The following is a 21,597-nucleotide window of genomic DNA, read 5'->3' on the forward strand; positions in this document are numbered from 1 at the left end:
CCTCCCCTTCTTCCTTCTCCTCCTCCCCCTCCACCCCCTCTTCCTCTTCTCCCTCTTCTTTCTCCCCCACCTAAGAACCTCACATTTGTTTTCCAACTACAGTGAAGTAAATAGGATACCTCCACTATGCACTCCAACCATAAAGTACACTGCCACCACGGGCCCAAAGCTAGAAGGCCTACTGACTGTGTACTGAAACCTCAGAAACAGAGACAAAATAGACCTGTTCACATCTCAGATATGCATTATAGTGAAAGATGAACAACACACCTTTCTTCCAAACCTCATTTCCAGCTATCCAGCTGTATCACACTGAGTTCCTTAGACCAGACTGCATGAAAACCACCTGCTAACACATAATAATTAGCTTTTGAGTGCAGGGTATCCTTCATGACTGCCTCATTGCTAAGTAGTACCCTTATAGGGGGTACATCGAATACAACTGCACGGTGCAGTCCTTTGCTGGTTCTTAGGCAGAAAAGAAGTGACAGCTTCCAAGCCGCTTCAGGGCATGTCTAGAGTAGAGAGAGGGGGATGCCCTTCTAAGATGGTCATATCAACATCCCTAAAGGCCTTTCAACTTTCTTCAAAAATACTGAGGACAAATCATCTCATTTTCTGCAACTGTATGGCCTGTTCCATAGCATTGCATTGTGGGGAATTCTGTGAATATAAATAAGTCTTTAAGTGTGAGAGTGAATAAGTGTATGTGTGTGTGTGCACCTCCACCCCACATCATGTCAAACATATTAATACAAACCCATGTTTCACATACAAATCTTTACTTTTTGCTCCAACAGCATCTTGAAAGGATTTCTGTAATTTTGCTTTTGAAATGATGAACCTCCAAGTCACTCATTTAATTAACTATTGGCAAGGATCTCCCGTCCCTTGTGCACACTCGAGAATCCTTTCAGAATGAGAAAATACGGCCTATAAATTATTTTCAAGTGTTATAATGAGTTCTTGAGTACTAAATTTAATAATAAAATGACATGTTGCATTTTTCACATATTCAGTTGGGCAGTTAATCATGGCAGAGCTGCAGTTTTCTTCATTTTGGGACTCATAAGTGGGATTGAGGTCATTTACACTCAGGGGCTCACGGATAATGAAAGCCCAAGGCAAGAGACTAAACATGGCAATGAGGAATAAATAAATGGCCCTGGTGTGTTTAAGCATGTGTGTAGGCAGGTAGGTGGGTATGTGGGGCAACAGAAAAGGGTGTAACTCTCCTCAAACCTTGGGTTTCCTCCTCTATGGTAAAGGTTGAAGGTCAAAGCTACTTCCTGTGCAGAACTATCAACACCACATTGGCAATGCTATGCATTCTGCTTGTTTCAGAAGACCCGACAAACCTGGACAATGCATCCCATAGTCTTCTCAGCCTGTCCTTTCCCCCTCTGCCAATACCCAGCACAATTAAAGATGCCTATCAGGAATGCCAGTCCCCAGAAGCAAGCATTCCTGCAACTGCAGCTTATTACTGAAATACTGAGCAAGTTTCTTAAAAAGTCCAAAACAGTCAGAACAGAAGGAGGCCACTTTCATGAGCTAGGAAGATTGTCCAGTGAGTACAATCATTTTCTGGGTAATATCCTTTGACCTTAATTCAAGTCCCTAGTACCTAAGAGCCAGCTTGATGGCTGCCATCATAGCTCTAGGCTTAGTAAGAAACCCTGTCTCAAAGAAATAAGACAGTGATAAAGCAGGAACTGCCAACACCCTGGCCTCTGCAGTGTATAAGCATGGTACGCATGTGCACACACATGTGCATACACACACACACACACGCATTATCATTATCATCATCATCATCATCATCATCATCCACAAACACACCTCCAAAATAAACAAACAATGTTAAACAAATAGAATTCAAAATATCATCAGTCCCTTATGCTGGTTAATATGGAGAGTTAAAATGACAGGATCACCTAGGAGATACACTTCTGGCATGTCTGTAAGGGCTTTTCTAGCCTGGGGTAATGTAGGTGAGAAAACACACCCTAACTGTGAACAGAACCATCTTGTGGGCTAGAGGCCCAGACTGAATAAAGAGGAGAAATCATGCTGAGCACCAGCATTCATCTCTCTCTGCTTCCTGATTGTAGATGCGATATGACCAGTCACCTCCCACTCCAGCCGCCATGGCTTCCCCACCATGATGGACTGTAACTTCAAACTGTGAGCCCAAATAAACCCTGGCTTCTTTAAGTTACTTTAGTCCAGTGCTTCTGACAAAGCAACAAAAGCAACTAATTGATTTGTAATGGATTTTCCGGAGGAACAAAATAATAAGGCAGTTGGGGTTTTTTTGTATTTTTTGTTTTGTTTTGTTTTTTGCTTTCTGGTTTGGGGTTTTTGGGGGTTTTTTGTTGTTGTTGTTGTTGTTGCTGTTTGGCTCCAATAATGAAATTAAATGTGTATATCCAAAGCAGACAACAGTGTAAGCTGACATCACATAATGGAAGCTGACATTAAGCTTTGAGGCAAACTGCATGTACAGCATCTCACTTGGTGGCTTTCCAGGTCCAACACAGAGCACCAGCAAGGACAAGGTTTCCTCACCATTGTCAAGCTGGAAAACACTGATAGACAGCAAGGAGGTATTATCACCTGGCTTCCTGAAAGCTGGTGCTTCACACACTTTCTGGAATCACCCAAGTAGTTCATTAAATGCAAATTTCAAGGCCCCTCTCCTGAATCATTCTGAGTTATATAGCTTTATTGGATCCAAGGAGTCTGGACTTCTACCAAGTAGCATATATTGTTTGAGGAGATTCTTCTAGGAAGGGTCTAGAACACTGTGTTGAGGAAAATTGTTGTCCACCACTTATCCAGGGTGCCCAGAGGTTGCGGGAACTTCCAGAGATTGCCAGACCCAATATAAGGAATGTTACGGTTTTCCTATAAATATACACCTGTGGTAGTTCAATGCAAAAATTAGACACAATAAGACACTGGCAACAATAACTAATAACAAAATATAACAACTAATATTAAACAATCAATTTTAAGAATTCAATTAGAAGAATAAAGAACAAACACTGCAGCTAGCCACCACTCACACAATCTAAGGCCTAATTAAGTGAAATAAGGGTTACTTAACACACTGAGATGCTCTTATTCAAATAATAGCAGAGATGACCACTAAGTGAGTAATGTCTAAGTAGACACAGAAGACAAGGGGTGAATCATACACTGGGTAACCTATAGAAAAAAATATATTATTCACAGTAGCAATTCCAATACACAGTATACAACATGCAAGAAATCGTCAGATAATATTAGCTGGTCCAGGGTTCAAACATAGGTACAACCCAGAAAGCTCACATCAGGATTATGTCTGTAAAGACTTGGATTCAACTTCTATGCTAATAATAAAAGGATTGTTTTCCCTTCCTCGATGACTTCTCACGCACTGACTAAGGGAGCTGTCAGCACAGTGACATGACCTTATGACTCTTAGTTACAAAAGCCTGATCACACATTCTGCCTGCACATTTCATGCTCCTGCGGACTCCAGTATGCCTCTGTGTTTTGGCAAGTCTTGGTGTGCTGAAGGCTGGCTGGGTCATGATTATGATACACAGTCAATATCCACCAATGTAAATCAGTCTTTTACAGGGGAACTTCCACTCTGATGGGAAAGAAGTACTCTTGGGGTTATCATAGGAAGTGTCCATACTTCAGGAGCCTGCTAAGACATCACTCTGACAGAGTGGCACATAAGGAATGATTGTGTGGGCTCAGAATTCACCTCCAGCCATGGAACTGGACCCCATGACTCGCCAGAGGTGCTGCGCAGGAACCAGAAGGTTGTGACAGTGGAGCCTCCGCAGAGGGTTCCCCAGTTGTGCCTGGCATTGATGGAAACAGTGTCCTCCCTGGTAAAACACAGCTTCAACTGTAGCTTCCAGGTTCCAAGCCTTGGTCCACACTTCCCTCATGGGCCAGCTGGTTCTGCCACACTTCCCTCATTGGCCAGTTGGTTCTGGCACACTTCCCTCATTGGCCAGCTGGTTCTGCCACACTTCCCTCATTGGCCAGCTGGTTCTGCCACACTTCCCTCATTGGCCAGCTGGTTCTGCCACACTTCCCTCATTGGCCAGCTGGTTCTGCCACACTTCCCTCATTGGCCAGCTGGTTCTGCCACACTTCCCTCATTGGCCAGCTGGTTCTGCCACACTTCCCTCATTGGCCAGCTGGTTCTTAACTATCCTTTACCCCTCACTTCTGGGAAATTCCTCTGGAGCCCAAGGCTAGAGAGCTAAGTTCTGACTACAAACTAAAGTCAGAGTTAAATCCTATCCCTTAAGTGACAGAGATGGGGCCTTTGGGAAGTGATTGGAGCAGGAGCCTTTCTGGGGGGGGGGAGGATTCACGCTCATTTACAGGGGGGTGAAAACTGCCTTATTGTTTCTCCATACAAGGCATAGAAACAATGCCATATAAAAGGCAAGAAGAGGACCCTCACTGTACACTGAATCTCCGGGCACCTTAATCTTGGACTCTACTGCATCTAAAGAAAGTAAGGACTGAATTGCTGTTATCTACAGGATGCTTAGCTATGAAACTTTGTTACCATATCCCAATTAGACTAAGGCACCCAGAATGGGAGATCATCCCCAAGACTCCCTCAAGACAACATGACACCCTGTCACAGTTGACTTTTGGCTCTCCCATAAATAACATTGTGCTAGAGATCCTCTCATGCTAGATGGTTCTGTGCATCTTCAGTAGCTGCAGGCAGGAAAGTGTCTCAGCTGAGCAGGGCCATTGCTAAGGAAGTGGGCATGGGGCTCTCTGGTGCTGAGTAGAAGCCTCTGGTAAAGCAGGCCTCTCCACGGATCCCTGGACTGGATCCCTGGATGATCTTGAGACTGATTGCTCTGAGGGAAACATCATGGCCACTGTGCTTGTCCCAGAAGAAGTGAGCATGGCATTTAAATACACACTATCATGTTTCTGCCATTCCGGCCTGTCCTACCAACCTGCTCTTTTGTTTGATATAGAATAGAACTCAAGAAGGTGGATTTCAAGATAGGAAGTAAGTCTAGGATTGGATGCAGCCTGGGAGGAGGGTAGGTAATCTGTTCACCTACAAGAAGGAGCTCCACCCCCTGTACCCCTCTTTCTCTCCCACCTTCCCTGAAATTAAGACATAGTTTATTCCAGAGAAATCCCCATAGTTTTGCAGTGAATCTTCTCTTTTTACCCTTGTTCTGATTTATTTGTTTCTTCCCCTGGCAACGTGCATGCCTGGCTTTAAACAACTCTCACCAGCAGATCACAGGCTACAACACTAAGGTACCAGGAGATTAGATAGTCTGTCCCACTTCATAAACTGAAGAGTGGCTGGGTGGAGAGCCAGGTCGTGGCTGCCCTCGCCTTGTTTTCTATGCAGAGCCTTGTCAAGACATTCTTCAGGGATTCTAAGACTATTTCTGAATATGTTTATTCTTTAAAGAAAATCACTCCATCAAAATTGCACTCAATCAGAACAGCAGGGTTTCATGAAATACTACTTATAGACACCGAATCTATAGCTCTCATCTGGCTGTGACAGTACTGGCAGCAGTAACAACAGTTATCATTCACCAAGTTTTCATGATGTTTTCAGCTCTGTAATAAACATGCTGAATGCATTCTATCACATTCATTTTCTCTATTCTTAGTTGAGAACATTGAGTCTCAGAGAGTTGCATGACTTACCTAAGATCTTGGGGCCACTAAGGAACTGTCTATGGCTCAAAACAGTTATATTTGTCCATCTATCCATTCCTCTATATATCTATCTACCCACATATCCATCATCTATCTATCTATCTACATCTACATCTAGCACCATTCTACTCCGGAAGTGAATACAACAGTACAGACACAACTAATCAGAAGCCTGAAGAATGTAGGAAGGAGGGAACATGTCATTGCTGCTATTATAATCATGTTCAAAAGACAGGGGAGCACCCCAGTGGAGGTCGGGATGTGGCGCTGGTGAAGTTTTCACTAAAAGCCAGACATTCAAGTGTGAGTTGAACCACTAATAGAAAATATGGTGTTGACTGCATTCAGCGGAGAGCATGAGCTCTAAATTGTCCCCCCAAAGCCTGGTGCCAACAGGCCCCTGTGATTTATACCTCAGAGTCACACAGAGCCTGCAGGCACCAACTCTGCAGAAGCAGAGAATAGATGGACTGCCTTGGGATGGCTTCCCTGCACGCACCACGCTTCCTTAAAAGGCCTCCACAGTGTATGTACAGTTCTGACACAAGGACAGAACTGAATCATAGCTGGGCCTCTCTTCCCCCTTATATGGTCAAGGATCACAATGGCATTCTCCCTTCTAATTTATGAAGCAGAGGAACGGAGGGATGCTGATCAGGAGCTGTGGGGACGGTTCAGCAGGGAAGATGGAAAGTTTCTCCTGCTGCTGAGGGACTCACAAGAGCAAGTAGGCAGAACTTGTCCCTCCATGGTTGTCCGCTTTTAACCACGGAGAATCAACACTTCGTTCTTCTCTCAAATGTCAACATTTCATGAAGCCAAAGACCATGCAGGGCTCCTCACACACACTGTGAAGGTTAAAAGCAAAGCAAGCACAGGTATTTCTACCCTTTAACCTCCTTAGGAGAGCTTTCTGCCGACCCACGCTCTGTTTCTCTGTGGAGCACACACACAGAAATGCATCCACAGATACGTTCCTGTGACATCCACAGACATGCCCCCATAGAGACATGTCGACACACCAACTCATACAGACTTACATGAAAACACAGACTCACACCAATGTAGGCATGTCAGTACAGACAGAGCCAGTTAAGCATCAGACAAGGGACCGTTTCGTTTTAAACAGAAGACAGAAGTTAGACAAAGGACCATGATACTACAAAGAGTTCTTTTTATCTAAAAGGCCTCACCTGTGTTGTTAGAAGTTAGGAACCCAAAGTTTCTAGCTAAATTCAATCCTAAAATTGGAACTAATAAAGATAGGGGCTACAGATACAATGCAAAGGTGTGGGAATTCTCACAGCGAGAATGTAATCAAGCATAAATTACATTCTCATTTAACCTATCTTCACCTTTTGTGGTCATTACTTTTAGTTAGTCAAGACGCTGAAGTGATCTGATTGATGTACGCTCTGGACTAAGTGATCAAGTACTTGTGATAATGTGGTAGAACATGCAGAAGAGAGGTTCCGGGGAAATGCTGTGCTCCCTGCAGTGACTCACTGTATATGGAAAATTCCCATGAGAATAGGAATTATTCCTGCCTACAAGATCTTTAACAATCCATTCTAAGGATGGTGACCTCGTGGGTTAATTATACCCAGGCCTCAACTCTTAAAGGCTAAGCCACCTCAATACTGCCACACTGGGGACCAAGTTTCCAAAGACTTGAAACATCGGGTTGCATACTTAAGCCCTATCCAAAGCAAAGGTCTTAAGGCTCTTCTACTAGTGAGAAAAGCAAAAGGACCAGGAAAGAGCAACTTCTCTGGAAATCTTCTCTCAACTTCCACGATGGAAAGTTCTTATCCATCCTCACATATTTCCTAGGTCAGTGCTTTTTCTCCCATATACCCAAAGCTCTGTCTGGTCACACCATCCTGTTCACAACCCAGATCTATCCGAACACTCTATGGGAATGTTTCAAACCCACAGTGATATCTGGAACCTGTTGTTTTTCCCCCTGCCAATCCCAACTTCTGCCTGAGAAACAAACACACCTAGGTTACTTCTGAAGAATTTTGCTTGACCACCATTACTCAAGGCAATCTCTCCTTTCCCATGCAAAAAAGAGTGGGCATGTGACCCTCCTCTGAGAAGACGTTGAATCTCAATTGAGGTGAAGATGGGGCACCATCTCTCTCTTCCCTGGTCTGGAAGGTGCTACCTAGGGTCTTGTTATTATTATTGTTTTCTGGCTCATTCTATTGACGATGACTCTATCCTTTTATCACAATCTTGTGAGTTCACCTACAATTGATTTTAAGACTTGCATCCAAAGAACGCTACCTGACATCTTCTTCCTGACCCTATATTTATAAATATCTACACATTTAATCCAATCCACTGCAAGGGGGAGTTTGTTGTTAAACAACTCCCTTTGGGAAGCAGAGCAGATAATAAGACCTTACATTTGGATGGGGGTCGGGTGGGGAGTGGGTGTCTGTGTGCTGGAAACCATAATCTTCTCAATGCCACACCCATAGTCACTTCAAATTGCCCAGAATTTCTGCCTTTGATTCCCCAAACAAACCATTCCCAAACTAAATACTTAAGATTCTATCTCTACAGCTGGAAATAGAAATCATCACAAACACACAAAGCAAAGTGATCCAATCCACTCTTGTAAGCAGTGCACACAACCCTTCAAGAGCTAGTACCAAGAGGCTCTCGGGCTTTGCCAGATCTTCACAAGAAGATGGATTGTCCTGCTTGTCAGTCTGGGTTTGTCTCCCTGGGACAGCACCGTGGTCTCTGACATACAGTACATCTGCATGTGATTTCCACATAATGGGAGCAAGGCTTGGTTATTTTAAAGCCACAAGTACCATTAAGGCCTTTCTGCCAAAACCCATATTTCTCTTTTGTTACAAAGCTATACAAATATTTTTGTGTTTTCTGTTTAACTTGGCAGTATGGTACACTTTCAGATTCCCTACCGCTCTTGCTTTGAAACAACTGCCTGTCTCTTCCTGCGGGTTTCTTGCTATTGATGGTGATCCTCCAGAGTAAGTTCAGCTTTAAGGAATTTTCTGAAACTCTGCTGTTAAAGATGGCCATCCCTGGCATGTGCCCAGAGAAGCGAGGGACACCACCTGGACACCACACTAGCATTATGAGCAAAGATTTAAAAATATATTTCAATTTTAATGTCTTTTACACACACACACACACACACACACACACACACACACACATGTAAAAGGAGGTCACCTGTGGAGGTCAGAGGACATCTCAAGGGCATCATGGGTATTAGTTCTCTCCTTCTACCATGTGGGTTCTAGGGCTACAACTCAGATGTCAGGTCTTCAGGCTGGGTAGTAAGAACCTTTCTCTAAGTCATTTTGCTAACCCCATGTTTGTGTTTATTACTTGTCTTATTTGCCTCTCTCTCTCTCTCTCTCTCTCTCTCTCTCTCTCTCTCTCTCTCTCTCTCTCTCTCAAGTTTTTCGAGACAGGATCTCCTTTCCCTGGCCGTCCTGGATCAAGCTGACCTTGAACTCAGAGATCCACCTGCCTCTGCCTCCCAAGTGCTAGGAGGAGTAAAGGTGTGCGCCACCGCCACCCAACTTGTTTTTTCTCAAATTACCTACAGTGAAATTGCCTTTTTGGGATGTCCTGTTTTTTTCAGCTTTGGCCATGAGTAGATTCACATATCCAGCAGCGCAGTTAGGGTACAGAGCATTTCTGATATGCAAGGGAAGCCTTTGTGAACTCACAGCTCACTGTGTCCGCGTATGCATGTCCTTATGTTTTGTCAAATGAACTCATACAGTATGCGACACCTGTGTCAGGTCCTTTTGCTGGGCAAAATCCCTTAAGATTCATGCATTCTGGGCACATGGTTAGTTCAGTTCTAGTGTAGAGCATTGTATGCATATATCTGTTCACTTGTTCATCTATTAGATGGGGTTTGGCTCTTTCCTGCTTGGAACTATTATTATGAATAGTTATAAATATTTGTATACAAGTTTTATGCAGGTATAAGGTTTAATTCTCCAGGGTATATGCGCAGGAGTGAGATTACAGGGTCATATGGTAAACATCTGCTTAACGTCATCAGCTTTGGCCACTAGTTCCCACAGTGGCTTTCTTTCTATCCTATTTACACTCCCACAAATGTCACACTGAGTAAAAGTCCCAGTGACGTGTAGATTCATCAGTACCTGGTTTGGTATTAGCACAAATTTTTTATTTTACTATTCTAACTGTTCTGTAGTAGTTTTAATCTAGTTGCATCTCTTTCTGTGTGCCTATTTGTGGTCCATGTATCCTCTCTAGTCAAGTGTCTGTTCAGATCGTCCAAACAACTTTTACTTAAATAGCTGTATTAACTCTTCCATTATCCTGAAAACATTGTGCTTTCTACCCATCAAAAAGCATGATTTTTTCCAGCAGACTCCCTTTCCCTTCTCTTCCCTCCTCCTTGAAGGGTTGACTTCTTTCTCAGCCTTCCTCTTCCTTCTCTTTCTCTCCCTTTTTTCCTTCTTGTTTCTAATTTTCTGTGATTTTTTTTTAAATAATGCTGCAAATCCAACACAGGGACTCCTTCACACATGCAAACCCAGCTCACTAATGTGAAACTCATCTTCAGTCTTCATACACTCTAACTCAGCACACTAATGTACTAACACCTTCAACCCTCACACAGGCTAGCCCAGGACACTAACATGAAACTCCATCCTCAGTGCCTGTTCTTCCTCAGTCAAGATGGTCTATAATCGTAATAATAGAACTATCCCAGCTGTCTATCACACCTTGGGTTAGTGTTGGTAACTTGTGATTTTCAAGGAATTGGCCCATCTCATCCAAGCTTTTGGATTTTTTTTTTCTGAAAAGTTATTTGTAGCACTCTCTTTTTCATTCTTTCAATATCTAAAGAGTTCAGACAAGTATTACTGGGTTATGAGAGACTGAATGCCCAGTAGCATTAGGACTGTAATTTTTCAATATGTCAGTCAGAACTTTCATATGAAGTTCCCAAGTTTTTAAACAATAGTAACCTTATTCAGAAACAAATTTCAAGGATATCAGTTTTTGGTCTTTTAGATCTTGAAATTTTTTTTTAGAATTTTTATAAAATAATTTTAGTAGGTATATATAGCATGTAGGTGTACATATGATGTATATATATGTGTTTCTTTAAAAAAAATTACCTCTGGTTTTGAGATGCATGGAGATCTCTCACATAGAATAAGTGCAACACCATCCTTTAGAAATTTAGTGCTGAAGTAACGGGAGCAACACACTCCGAATGACATTCAGCAACTTTGCAGACTGTTGTCCCTGCACTGACGTCCCTGGGCATTGCTGTGAAACCCTTTCTCTTTAAGGCATATCATCTCATGGAAGTTATTTGTCTTCCTTTTCTCCACTAACAATGTCCTTTATCAGAGCCTCTTCCTTCAGCACAAACCCAGACAGAATGAAACAAGAGGAGAAAATTGGTAAAAACAGAAAAAACTCAAGCTATGCTGCAGAGGGATTTTTAATGTGCAAGTCACAGAAGAGAGTGTGTTATGCCTCATTTGACTTTAATTTCAAAGCAAGGGGAGCTGATGGGGATAATGAGGTTGGTGGATACCAAAATTGCTTCATCTACAATGCAGATCTTGCTGTCGTCAGTAATAAGTTGGGAGCTGGCTCTACATAAACGCAAACAAATTTCTTATTTTTGTGAAAAAAAAAATTCACTGACACAATTAAACGTATACATAGTTCCAAGCTGTCTCCCTTAGCTGATATGTGTGTCTTCCCACCGGAACTAGACTGTCTGAGTACATGGTACAGGGAAAACACCTTGAAATCAGGAAAACCTGGACCTGGATCCCAGCACCTCTTCCTTCTATGACATGGTCTCGAGCCCTGGTTGCAGTTTCCATAAAATATGGGTTAATCATAAAAGTGTTTAAATCAACTTTTCTAGATGGAGGGAATGAAGTCTCTGCTCCAGTGACCTAATATGGTAAAGTGAACTTGGTGGGGAACATGGGTTCTTAGGAATACATCAAACAACCAGGACAGTGACAATTCAGTCAAAACCACACCTAGGGAGACTCCTAGGGATGTGAACAACCAAACCTCAGGAAGAACGTTTTTATGCTGTTCAGGATCTCAGGAGTCTATGCAGGTCTTTGCTGGCTTGTCACCACCTCAACCCAGACATTCCTTCCCATTGGCTTGGTGTCTTTCTGTATAGATGTGGATGGTTTTGATCCTCCAGGTTCTGCTTTCTCAATACTCTGTTTCCTGCGACTTCATTCATAGCTATCACCACTCCATCCTATACCTTATGACCTTTTAGCTTTGGCTTCTCCTCCCTAGTTCTTACATAGATAGTCAGTGTTGTGGTTGGAATGAGAATGGCTCCCATAGGCTCATATATTTGAATGTTTGGTTCCCAGTCGGTGGGCTAGTTAGAAAGAACTGAGAGATGTGGTGATGTTGGAGGAAATATATCACTGGGGGAATAGACTTTCAGGTATCAAAACCCCAGGCCATTCCCAGTTAACACTCTCTCTCTCTCCCTCCCCCACCCTCTCTGTCTGCAACACACAGATCAGGTGTGAGCTCCCAGCACCATGCCTGCCACCACAATCCCCACCATGATGATTATGGACTCACCCTCTGAAACCCTAAGCAAGCCTCCAATTGAATGCTTCCTTCTCTGAGTTGTCTTGGCCACGGTGTTTCATCACAGCAACAGAGCAATAACAAGGACAGAGTACTAACTTCAAGGTAATTAAAAATAAGTCTCTTGCCAGGTTCGAATTCTGTTTGGATAGAGGGTTGTTTTGCTTTGTTTTGTTTTGCTTTTCTGTCTCAAAAGATACTGTAAGGTCTAAGCACCTAACCTGGCCTACTCATTATGCTCAAAGCTAGAGTCTTGCTGTGAGGGACGTAAGTCACTTAGGATGAAATTGGCAGGCTTGTGGCAGGCTTATTGTAGATGCTGGCACTGGACTCATGTATTACTAAATGTCCTCCCAGAGCACATCAGATATGGACGATTAGCATGTGTCTGATGCCTGACAGATGCAATGTCTGTTACCTAAATAGCCAAGTCATCAAGTACTAGCTGAGAACCTACTATCTATGAGGTGTAATTATAGGTGTAGAAATTATAGCAGTGACAAGTCAGATGTGGTTTTCATCCTTGTAGAGTTTATAATCTAATGGAAAGGACATTATATGAGCCACAAAATTTACAGGGAAACCAGTGATTCCACTCAGGTACACAATCAAGAGAAAAGAAAATATATTTCTATGCACGAAACTTGTCATTATTGTTCAAAATAACCTCCCAAACATTCATCGGTGGAGAGAAAAAGCCAAATGGGGCATACGTGTACATGTATGTGTGTGTGCATGCAATGGACATCATGGAACATCAGCAAATACTGAGGTATGCCATGATATAGTGAGCATTAAAGAAGATAGACACAAAAGGCTTCATAATACATGAGCCCATTCCTATGAAATCCTTCAATCAATTGGGAAAACTAGAAAGTGTGTAGACTCGTGGATGCTTAGAACAGCAAGGTCATGGGCCATAGCAGGGTAGTGACAGCCAAAGGGAACAGGATGTCTGTGAAAAATGATGCCTCAAACTGTGGCAATGGTTGCCTGGGTCTGTGGATATGGACAATTAACTTCACGTGTGTAAATTAGATAGTGTGGGAGTGATATCGGAAGCCATTCAAATTATTTTAGAATTTTCAGGAGACAGATAAAAAGTGGCACAAAAAGGCTCTCTTTAAGGGAGAGTGTTCAAGGGAGACCTCTTGGAAGAGATGACCTGGGTGTTGACACAGAGCATCTTTGAGAGGCGCAGAGTAAAAAGAGGAACCACTCGTACAGAGGCCAGAAGCAAAACAGGACTCAGTGGGATGGTGATTGTCCTCATCTTCCACTTAAGATACAAGTGGCTGGGCCAGGCAGTGGTGATGCATGCCTTTAATCCCAGCACTTGGGAGGCAGAGGCAGGCGGATTTCTGAGTTTGAGGCCAGCCTGGTCTACAGAGTGAGTTCCAGGACAGCCAGAAACCCTGTCTCGAAAACCAAAAAGGAAAAAAAAAAAAGATACAAGTGGCTAAGGGAGGTGATGGGTGATGAAAGGTCATTTCCTGTTTCCCCTCTCCTCTTTATCTTTTGAGATGTGTAGCCCAAGATGGCCTCTGTCTCACAACCCTCCTGCCTAAGCATCCCAGGGGCTGAGATGGTTGCTGTATGCCAGCACAGGCAGCAGAGATCATTTTTAATTCGTTCCAGTTTGGTTTTAAGACCATATTAATACCACCTCCCAGCACCTTAACTATTAATACTAAAAGAATTCACTTGTAATTTATAGTCACCTGGTCAGGGAGATGTAAATTCTGATCCCAGATTTCACAACTTTTGGCTAAGTCTGCAAACAAGAATTATTTCCTAGCTGTCATCTCTTGGACCTGAAGCACTATAGTCATGGAGAACCCTAAATCTTCCCTATATTGGCTTAAGTAGATTTCAGATGTGCTTTTTGACAGCTGAGCTAAACGAAGACTGTTTCCTTAAGGATCTCGAGGAATCCTGGGCAGTATATAGTTGCCCCCGCTCCTGACTCACAGTTCTAGTTACCCAAGGTCAACCACGGTCCGCAAACGAGATGCAGAAAATTCAGGAAGGAATTCGGATGTTTTAAATTATATAACACTTCAAATAGAGTGAAATCTTGGGATGTTCCACTTATGTCCCATCCAGAATGTGAACTATCTCTTTTGCCTAGTGTATCCACACTGTATAGACTATCCACTGATCACTACTGTATAGACTACCCATCGATCACTACTGTATACACTACCCATCGATCACTACTGTATACACTACCCATCGATCACTACTGTATACACTACCCATCGATCACTACTGTATACACTACCCACCGATCACTACTGTATAGCCCAGTTGGCTTCAGTCTGACTGCTGCCAGTACCTCAGAGCAAATGACTGATACTTACTTAGTAATAACCCCTAAGTGCTTGAGTGGTAACATTTGCTTTCATTATTGCATTGTATTGTTAACCTCTTACTGTGCCAAATTTATAAACTAAACTTTATCATGGGTGTGTGTGTACAGAAAACACTATTCTATTTAGGGTCTATTTAGGGTACAGTACTATCTGTGGGTTCAAACATCCACTTAGGATCTTGACTCTTAGTCTCAAAGGATGAGGACAGACTATTGTATTTTACAGAGGAGGGCCTGGCCATTCTGCAGCCTTGCCCCACTAAGTACACTAATGAAACACCTCTACCCCCTACTTCCCCCTCCTTTAGGCCCTGATTCCTTTAAAAGAAGAAGGTTGAAATAAACTAACCCAGCATCTTTCCCAGATTCCTCATGGATCTTATTTGTACAGGGATCAGTAAGGAAAACATGGCCTTCAGCTGAAAGATCGCTACCATGTGACTTATGTTCCATCTGACTTGGAGCTTGATTAAAACCAAATCTGTTCACTGGCCAACAGGTCACATGTGCTCCATCCAAGAGCTGCAGAGCACTTAAGAGTATGCATAAACACACAGCCATCAAACTGATTTGAATGGAGCAAAGTACACACAATCTGGCCAAAGTGGGGCTTTGCTCAGTAATGGTTCTCAGCTCTGAAAATGCTCTGAAGAAAAAATTCACAGCTTGAATGTCTCAAAAGAACCTTCCAGGGAGGTTAATGGATCTGCTTTCTAATCAAAGCAACATTGGGAGGAGCTTAAATTAGCTCTGATCTCAGCAGTCTTTTGAACAGAAGATTGTGTGTTGCCTTGGAACTGCCCAAAATAAGCCTCTGAAATGGGTAGCATCTATTTGTAAGTGGTAAGGCTCAGGCGATGTTGGAGTTTAAAAAGGCGCCCCCATAAAATAAACTTGTCCAAAGAGCAAAGGAGGTTGGCAGCTAAATTTGATGAGGACTCTCACCTTGTGTGCTTCTCTGTTTGTTTTGGTTTTGGAATTCACAATGCACAGATGTAAGAGCAGCAGTTAAAACTTAAACACATTGATTTGCTGCAGAAATTGCAATCTTAGAAATCAAATAGTACATGTGTAAAAATAATGTGTACATACACCCAAACATTATTAGGTAGATTAGGTGAAAACACTGGGAGCCACCTCGCCTCTGTGTCTGCCAATAAAGGAATTGCTGAGTCCAGGCTGCGATTCCAGTGCACTACAATCTCACAGCTGTTACAAAGACTGCCATCTATTTCCATGCTCTGACACGCACCTTCATGACAGACTGCAAAGTGGAAATGGCAAACTTCAGATCAAAGAGCAAACATGACCTCATTCTTGTTTGTTTAGAAAACGAATTAAAACTCCATGCATGTGCCTGAGTATCTATACACATGTTCACACAGATGTGCATATGCAGTGTCGGAAATGCCACATTCCACTGTCAACAGGGGTTCAGAACAAAGACAGAGACATTTTAAAGGAAAGAGCAACACAGTCAAGAACTCCACAGACAATTAAATAAGCTAAGTTTCCCAAGGCATGCTGTATGCAAGAGAATGGTGAAGCAAACACTCTCATATGAGCCCCGGTGATGCCAAGCCTTAAGGTGCATAGGGCAGGTTCCAGAAAGGCAATGGTCTTTATCAGTCTCATCTCTGATGTGGAAAATATTGCTCTCTGCATCTCATACTCATCAAACCCAGGTTGCGCTTTCCCCTGCAATGCCTCTTCCAGTCAGATGCCTCTTTAGCCACGTGCAGAAGGGAATTCTGCAAAAAGGAATCACAGGTTCCAGGCAAACCAGCCGTCATCCTACGATGGAACACATACAGGTCCTTAAGTGTAGACTTAGTCCTTCTAGCTGCCAGAAGGTAATTCTAGAAGATTCTAAATGTATTATTTGAGCCTTCTCTGAACACATAACACACTCCATTGCCAGTGGCTTTAGATCTGTGGACAGGTGGCCTTTTTTGGAAAGTTTGATCCCTGCTAAGTAATGTAAGAACTTTCATAGCTGCATCAAATCCTCGTGCTCTCTGTAAAAATGCTTGTGAGACAGAGACAAAATTTATTATTATTTGAACACTCCCAGACTCACTCCCAAGGCCTTAATGCCTCCTCTTCCTGATACAGATGTTTCTTCTTTCCTCGTTCAGGTTCACTCCTTTTCCTCCCCTCTAAGGGGACAGCATATTACTAAGCTGAAGCTGATTCCTGGGATACCTGATTAGTTGGTTCCTGGGCTACAGAACCAGGAGAAGGGGAGATGGGTTAAAACTAAAGCCAATAAAATAAAACTAGACATGGTGAGTTAGAGAGGAAAAAAGAAAGAGGACAGAACAGGGTGTGCAGGCTCCTAGATGCAAAGAAATGGAAGGGATAATAAAGTGGAAACTTCTAGTTTCTTTGGAAAATCAATTATGTCAAATGTTTTGCTAGGGCACACAGGTGAAAGGATGTCTTGCTAAATCAGACAAGTAAAAGGTTTTCCTGAAGCAGACACAGGTGAAAGGATGTTTTGCTATAGCAGAGATGTGATGAAGGAATATAAATATGACCCTATAGAGAATGAGAAAGAAGCATTGATTTGGTTTGCTCCACTTTGTTATTCTTCACTAACGACACACATGTATTGGTTTGCCTTACATACTTTTGTTGAGCTCTGCTTGTGGTAAAGCTGCCACTGAGAGAAACTCGCCAAAGAAATGATCATGAACTTCCTGCAGTTTCTTGCCACTTCCACAGATTCACCTCAGGACAATTGGTGAGCTTTGTAGTTTCTTCAGGATTGATCTGCAGCTTCTGGTTCATTCGTGGTGTCTGCCTGCCAAGAGGACTGGAGTGTAGCTGCTGGTTCATGCATGGTGTCTGCCTGCCAAGAGGACTGGACTGTAGCTGCTGGTTTGTATTTGGTGTTTGCTCCAGGACTGAACTGCTGACAAAGAAGATAGAACTCTTCCCCAAAGAACTATTGCTAAACAGGTCCATTTCCCCCACAGCCTAATAACTTTTCTCTTCTACTACCTCTGGTGGGTGGTGGACAATAGGAGAGGCTGAATGTTTATTAAAATAGGCTGCAAAATTTTATGCCTACAGGATAAGATGGATCTTGGTCGATATGGCCAGGATCTGAGAATGGGTCTCCTTTAAGTACACTCTGGGAACTGGAAATAAAATCTAGCACCCCTCTCATCAGCCTTGGGCTATTTAAGCATCATACTGTCCCTAAGACCTGGTCACATAAGCCCAGGATTCTCTCTCTGGTGATGCTGTCATCTAAGGGGAAATGCAGGCCGATGCCTTTGAAAGAGACCAACGTGTAAGCTGGTCGCTGAGGGCCCTTTACTGAAAACTGTAAATAATTGATTCATATTATGAGGAGTACTTCAATCTCATAAGGCAATTTAGATTCAAAGAACCTTCAAACTAGATAAGAATAATCACATGAAAGGTTTTTAACCTTTTGCTGGTCTTCACTTTTGATTATAAAAGGCATGGTATGAAGACCTAACACAAATATGAGAGGTTCAAAAGGGATGGATACTCGGGCTTACAGTTCTGAAGCTATACCAACATTTCTCTGGTTTAATGTGGACTCTGACATACATCAGAAATGGGGAATCAATATCTCTCTAGTAGAGGCTGGATAGCTCAGAGGTTAAGAGCAGTGGCCATTCTTCCAGAGAACAGGAGTTCAATTCCAAGCACCCCCCCAGGGTGCCTTACAACCATCTGTAACTCCAGTTCCAAGGGGATCTAATAGCCTCTTCTAGCCTCCACAGGCACCAGACATACATGTGGTACACATACATGCATGCAGGCAAAACATGCATCAAATGATTTAAATAAATAAATCATTTTTTCAGTCTCTCTAACAATGATGGTTCTAATGATAAGGGTCCATTCTGTGTTAGGGGCTGTTGTAAATGCTTTGGGCTATTGCTTCATCTAGTCTATAGAGCAATATTGCTGTAATCCTTATAGCTTGGTACATTTATTGTGGCAGACAGAGTAGGCTATCCACATACCTCTGACTGGAAGACACCAAAGCCAGGATATTTCCTGTCAGTTTTGCAGGTGAAGAAAGCAAAGGACCCAAAGGTCCGAACTAAGTAAGTTACAGACAGAAACAGCATCCAGTACGGCGTCACACTAGCTAGGACTCTGCTCCGTGTCAAGCTCATATATGGTTGTGTTTTTAAGCATGAATGTGGAAGACAGCGCAAAAAGAAGACACCCGCCCCCAGTTATGCATGAAATGATACTACGCATGAAATCTGAGTTATGGGGTGCATTCCACAAAACATAAATACTCCTAGAAATTCCCTAAGTGTCATGGAACATATGTATGAGCAATATGAAATCACAGGATGTGAAAGACCGAGACAGCCGCTTCCAGGACACCATGGACTCTCCTGCAGCTGCTCTGAATTAACATTAAGAGTCAACATGAAGGCAGGAGACGCACAGTGTAGAATTTCCTCCAGCCGGGCCCTCTCACCATCCTGATTCCGTGCAGAATCACAAACCCCAGATACAGATTTCCATACTCCTGACAGGCTGTTAGCTTGCAGCAGAAACAGGATATGTGACCTTGGCTCCAGGGAAACAGACATGAGCCTGAAAACCAGTCAACAGAGGCAAAAGAAAAGATATGGCCTCATGTGAAATAGAAGGCAAAATTTAAATAATTAGCATTCTCTCCAAATCACTGAGAGTCCTCAAGCCTCAGAATAATAACTGATTGGAGGCAAATATTGTTTCTCTGGTCGAACCAAAACAGACCCCATCATAAAGATTTCTAGAGTGCCATCTGTTTATAAAATCAAGTGCATCTGTTTTAATTGAACTGGACAGATGCCTGTACAAGGATGCCTACTCAAGAGGTGTGTAATTGTTGAACCAAATTCAGAGAGCTTGGAAGCAGCACTGGGAAAAGGAAAGTCACAGCATTCACAAAGAACCACGTGCTCGGGGACTCGGTGTGGAGCACGTGCTCGGGGACTCGGTGTGGAGCACGTGCTCGGGGACTCGGTGTGGAGCGTCAGAAAAGTGAGGGTATTCTGAGAGCTTTCACATAAAATAGCCATTGGAAGCAGAGACCACGGATACCCTTAACAGCCTTTGCCCTTAGAGGTGTCCAAGCTAAACCAGGATACAGGATACAGAAGGCTTCATGGTAGACCTGCCATTGGTGGTAAGCCAGCCTTCAATAAATTACACAGATTCCCAAGGAACTAACTGGCTGCAAAATAATCCAGAGTCTGGAGCCAAACAAAAAACAAACAAACAAAAACAACCTTTGTACACCCCTTTGAGAACTGTTTGCCTACTTTCTATTTCCTTTATCGAAATTTCTGGCAACAGCCAAGTGGGAAACATAGAATGTTCAGAAACATTTTCTCATACATATTGAAAGCTCAGAACTAAATCTTGCCTGAGTTGGCCAGACACCCTGCCCCTAGAGTCCATGCGCGCCCAGCAAGTGGTCTTATGATTCTCAATCGGCTCGCACAGGGATTTTCTGCTGGGGGGGGGGCGTCGGGGGAATTTAGAAACCCTCCCCACCCTGCTGTGTCAAAGGATTCTGTCCTCAAGCCCAGGCTTTCACAACACAGCTTGGGATTCTCCGACATGGGATATGGATGGTTATCAGACCACATAGCAAAGGCTCTGAAACAAGATCCGTGTGGTAGAATGACAGACATCTATCTGGGAGACCGTGGTTAGAATACTTGGGTGAAGCAAAGGCCTTCCTGGCAGTCATAGTCCACACAGGCCAGGGCAGCTTTACCCAGAACCCCTCCTCAGGGCCTTCACAGACTGATACGCAAATCTTCTGCTGCGGCGTCGGGAGAGGGGGACTGGGTTGCTAGAGTGACGAGGCCACCTGGATCACATGTGGCCCTGTCGATTTCTAGCACCTGTACCTGGCATGGCGTCTTTAACAACTCTCTAATGAATGAACAACTTGGCGAGTTAGCAGACAGTAAGGAAATCTATCACGTGTTAGCCATCTGCCGGATTTACTGTCATTTAACCGTCAGTCACTGAGCTAGTACAGTCAGCCTGGCCAGGATAGGGGTACAAGGAGGATTCGGCTGCAATTCTTCCCTAGGGGAACTTCCACTGCGGTAGGAGGCCTCACAGCTTTGTGGTTCTAAGAGACTAAAGACAGAAATATGGCCACCAAATGTTGATTTCACATCTCCCTAGCTGTCTTCAAACAGGCATTGAAACACTTAGTGACATTCTTAGGAAAGTTACCAAAGGGAAGGGTATTTAGATGAAGAAAAGCTCAAAGGACAGAATAGATGTGTTTAAAAAAAAAAAAAATGCTCATTCACGAGGACTCCATAATCTAGTTCCAGAGAAACTGGTCCCCCAAATAAATGAATAATACGTAGAGACATGTAAGTGCACAAGGACACGTACCACTGCACTAGTATGAGCACACATGAACTCTTTAAATGTCTATCACAGAGACAGACCTGAGAAGCGTCCACATCCCTGCAGAGGTAGATATAAAAGGCAGAACACAATGTGCATGGGGGAGGGGCACAGTTGGATTCCTACAAGAGAACGGCCATTAGGAGAAGCAGGAACACTCATATTCGTGCAGGAGGCAGCCGAAGTTAACTTTCCCTTATGGATTTTCATGAGAAATCACCCCGAGAAATGGGTAGGATAACCACAACCTTTTTATTCCATGAGGAATCCACATAAAGGGTAGACTCATGACTTGTCCACAGTCAGGGCTGAAAACGTATGTACAAGAAAAACATCAAACCCTAAACTGTAATGTCATGCCACACTCCCTGCTTTGAGATGAAAGTGGTTTCTGTGCAACTTCTATGTTTTTTTTTTTTTTTTTT

At 43.1% G+C, this 21,597-nt stretch overlaps 1 protein-coding gene and 1 long non-coding RNA gene across 2 annotated transcripts in view; both read right to left on the reverse strand.

Annotated features, from left to right (window-relative positions):
- Positions 1-21,597, reverse strand: part of Pgm5 (phosphoglucomutase 5) — a 180,802-nt gene that overhangs the window by 86,222 nt on the left and 72,983 nt on the right. The gene's annotated exons all lie outside the window — the stretch shown is intronic.
- LOC116103683 lies at positions 2,708-3,865 on the reverse strand. Its single transcript, XR_004123538.1, has 2 exons — positions 3,764-3,865; positions 2,708-2,924 (listed from the first exon to the last, which is right to left on the reverse strand). It is a non-coding gene; the product is annotated as an uncharacterized LOC116103683 (long non-coding RNA).

Source organism: Mastomys coucha, unplaced genomic scaffold (genome assembly GCF_008632895.1).
Source record: "Mastomys coucha isolate ucsf_1 unplaced genomic scaffold, UCSF_Mcou_1 pScaffold21, whole genome shotgun sequence".
NCBI classification, from domain to species: domain Eukaryota; kingdom Metazoa; phylum Chordata; class Mammalia; order Rodentia; family Muridae; genus Mastomys; species Mastomys coucha.